Source organism: Copidosoma floridanum, unplaced genomic scaffold (genome assembly GCF_036245765.1).
Source record: "Copidosoma floridanum isolate Cflo_tuat_1 unplaced genomic scaffold, Cflo_Japanese_pri ptg000007l, whole genome shotgun sequence".
Taxonomy (NCBI): Eukaryota; Metazoa; Arthropoda; class Insecta; order Hymenoptera; family Encyrtidae; genus Copidosoma; species Copidosoma floridanum.
The window spans coordinates 6,607,266-6,611,541 of NW_028321884.1; positions in this window are offsets into that span (position 1 = coordinate 6,607,266).

Below are 4,276 nucleotides of genomic sequence, written 5' to 3' on the forward strand. Positions count from 1 at the left end.
TTGAAAGAAATGGTTTTTAAGTATATGTCACGTAAATGTTTAGTAGTAAAGTGTATTATTACAAATAAAATTCATGTACATGTGTCTAATAATTGTGATATTTAATGTTGAAAGTGAAAAGAGTTACTTTTCCGAGGGCTCCTTTTGTGCCTCTTCTCTTTATTTACGTCTAACAGCTTATTATATACGTCCAAAGTAACGGCACTTTAAACTGTTTTATGAGTAGAATATGATTTTAGTGGACGTGACAGAAATACGACGTGCTCTAAAATACCGTTTGTACAGGAAACGGAGGGGAAGGTCCATTTGATACTTATCTTTATTGAGCAACAACAGTAGCAGGAGTGCATGTCTGCGTTTAGTCAGGCAAAATGAGTGAGGAAGAATAAACAACCAAAAAGCGTGTCCATAATATACGTCCAACGATTTTAATCTCACGATGAATATAAGGTAGATAACACCTCGAGTTTATTGTTTTTTGAATTTACGAGGGTTTGACGATGCCTATCTCTTTCAGACGCACGAAAGGGTTTCTGCTATGGCTCGACGTTATCTTCTGCGTATGTGAGCGAAGCTTTTGACTCAGCACATGGTTTCAATGGTATCTTACCTTAAACTCCCTTTCTTTCCTATTCGAGTCCCTCATAAGTGGTACGCGATTTACCAAATTGTCGTTTACGTAGGAGCGCGTTTCAGGTGCAATTACTTTTATTGGGTTTTAGTGTGACCACTACGCTTTAGAACACTGTTTTATCCCTTTTATCTATTTCATGAGCTACTGTTTACAGGCATACACGAGGGATTAGCATGACGGTGGATTGAGGACGTTAACTTTTTACGAGTGTTATTTATTGGATATGTAGTTTGTCTTACGAGGAAACATCTAAAAATAAGATTTTTCTGAAGATTACATAAATTGAAATTTAAAAAAATAGATAAAGAAAGACTTTCAACTTCCCAAATAAAGTTTCAACCATATAATAAGTTTATCGAGACACCGACGTAGCGTTAGTGCGTTAATTAATCCTAGCTAAACACCTTCAGCAATTAATTCAGCCACACGTGTCAGATAAAATGTGTATAAAAGCGCTCGAGCAAAGAATCCCTCGTCTGCATTTAGTACATAAGAGAGAGCGAGAGTCACAGGGACGTGCCCCAGCCGAGAAATTTGAAAGCTATAGCCTCTATTGTGGGCTGGGGTGGCTGGTGGTGTTAGTATCTCCGTCGTGCGCGCTTGAACGCCAACGCAAAATCAATTCAGTATAAAGAGTAGTGGAGAGAAGGTGCGTTGTACATAGTGCGGTACGACGCGCGTGCGCTCAGGTGTTGCCGCTGAACCAGCCAAGGCGGGAATCTCGTGTGTACTCGGCTTTTACGCTAGTCGGCATTTGTCCCTCGCGAGACGCGCACGTGTATTAACGGCTATTCTGGTCATATTCTGTTGTTACCCTGTTGTGGACGTTGGCTGGCTGCCAGTGATGGCCCAGTGCACGATTACCGATTGTCTTTGTTGACATTTGTGGTTTATTGCTTATTTCGATGTATTTGGATTTTCATCAGTGCTGTGCTTATGTGCCAGTCTTTGGCTGCGAGTCGTTGCAATTGTTGGTTGATTGATGATGTTTTTTTCCTTCGAAAAATAGTTTGATGTCTCGATTGTGCATGGAGTTTGTGACTTAAGTGATGAGAACGAGAGTTTTGGTGGAGAAATGTGAGGATCGCGAAGAACGAAGATGGAGAAGCACAAAGGACTGCTGAATAGGTGATTAAATTGACCAAATTTAATAAGCGTGAAGCTGTGACAATTGAGTTGTGCTTCAAGTCACGGAAATAAAATTCCCTCCAGCTGAAAGATATTTAAGAGATATTTCCATCACATCCCTTTTGTACTATACATTTTGTAAAAAATAATGAAAATTATTTTTTTTTACGAAATTAAAGACTTAATCATTAAAATTTTAGAGCAATAAACACAGCTCTCGCTAACCACGCGATCCGTGAAACAAATTTTGCATCACATGTAATTACAGTATATGCGAGCACAGTTTTGTGTGAAAATTTGTCGTATTAGTAGTTTTATTTCGTATAGGCTAGGCGTTACCTAAGGCAATCTTTTTTAAAAAGTTATTCTGCTATTATTAACACAGTAGAAATTGTTGTTTGTCATTAATGTTTTTCCAAGTTAAATCTTTAAAGGTTCTCTTTTTTTTGTTTTTAGTTATTTTACAATGCGAAAACTGTTAACAACAAAAGAGTAACTATGAATTAGAATTCAAACCTTTCATTACTAATTATTAATTATATTTGTAAAATGTAAAAAATTATCTCTAACAACACGCATTTAAACGTATCGTTAAAAAAATATACTCTTAAATTTTGTTTATTTTCATATTTATACTTTGACATAAAAAGGATCACCTACCGATCCTTATAAAAAAATCCATGTACAAAGTAATCTTCTATTAATTTTTTTAAATAGCTTATTTCTAGTACCAAAATTTTTCAAAATAATTATTCTTTTAATCTTTAATACCATTAAAATTTTTTTTTTGTGAAACAAACAGCGCCATTGTACCAAAATTATATAATCGAGAGAAAAAAGTTTGTTATTTATTAAAGCAGACATAAATGTTCTTATACAACTCTAGTACAGAAAATATTGATTCAATTGGACAATAAATGAAAAATATTTATGAAAAACTCGCGTTCTTTCTGATATGTTGATATTCAAGTATTGTTACGTACAATTTCTCTTTACCATCTTGCATAATCAAGCAGTGAATATTGATTCCAATCAAGTACAAAAAATTAAAGAAGCGTATTTTTTTCCAATCCTATTGCAAAAGGGAGATAGCGATTAGTATCGAATTGAAGGTTCGATTATATCGAATGGAACCTGAGATTTTATAAAATTTGCTGAAGTTAGTTATAAGATGAGATGTCAAACTAACCTTTGGTGCGCATCTCACGCCCTTCGAGGCTAGTTCTTTAAAATTTACACAAAGCCACCAACGCGATCTTTTTGATTCGTTGGCTCGTCTTTTTTTATTTCTTCTACGAAAGAAATGAAATTGGAAAAATGATGAAAAAAAACACTCGCTCGAGTTTGTACGTACCTCTCTCTGGGATACTACAATTTTAAAAATCCTTTTGCTGATGAGAACTGCACAAATTTTGCCTGTACTTCTCGCGGCTCCTGTTATATCTCTGAGAAAAAAAATCATAATAAAACAGAAATTACATATCTTTTCATCTGTTAAACTAAGCTAAATTTTTTTAAAAATCAGCTCTAACCATTGTTTGGCTCACGATTCAATACGTGCAGCAACGTGAAACAATGCTGTTAATTAGAAGGTGGATATTTCTGAATGAAAGAACTGTGCAGCGAACGACAACAGCAACTGGAAAATCTATTGTAATAATTATCTTTTCCTTGGCACTTGAATATTTTGCTATTTTTTAATCCTCTTCTTTTAATTGTACTTTGTGTATCCATGTATTTATCAGCTCAAAGTAGCAACAACAGGGTCTATTTACTTAATGCACACGTGCCAGAAAAAATACGAAGAGAACGATATTTCATTGTCACGCGTTCTTACTTCCTGGACCATCTGCTAGTGGATACTTGTACGTTAGTTTTATGATCTTCCACTATTACAGAGCAAAACTTATAAAATTGTTGTGAAAAAAGAGCATATCCTCGTTTTACGGTCAAACTAGTAAGTAACGCGCCATGAATACCTATGAGTAATGATTTCCTGTTAATGAACCTTTTGAGGGAATAAAAATTTGGGCATTAGTAACTTTTATTAATTTTACATGTCACTGAAAGAGTGATGAATATCTATTTCACCAGAAACGAGTATATTTAATTTTAGAGTAATAACTAAGCAGAAAATTAAAGACGAAGAAAAAAGGATTGGTGCAATAAAAAAAATCAAAAATTTTTCATTAAATTAGTCAACTACATATTTTAATAAAAATAGTTATTTCATTACTTCATTGTAATAACAGATATTATTTTGATTTGACTTATATTTCTTTAAGAGTATATTAAATTGTAATAGTAGTACTTCCAGAATTTTTGTAACGAGAAAACCGTTGTTTATTTAAAGCTTAGTTGGTGGTACAAATTAAGGAAACTGTTTTATGTTTTAAGCTGGTGGAATAATTAATTTGAAAAAAAATAATGCATCTTCAATTAAATAACAAACAGCCTCTGACATGTTTTTAGAATTATTAAATCAATCTTGTGTATTAATTTTGCTTCAGGAAC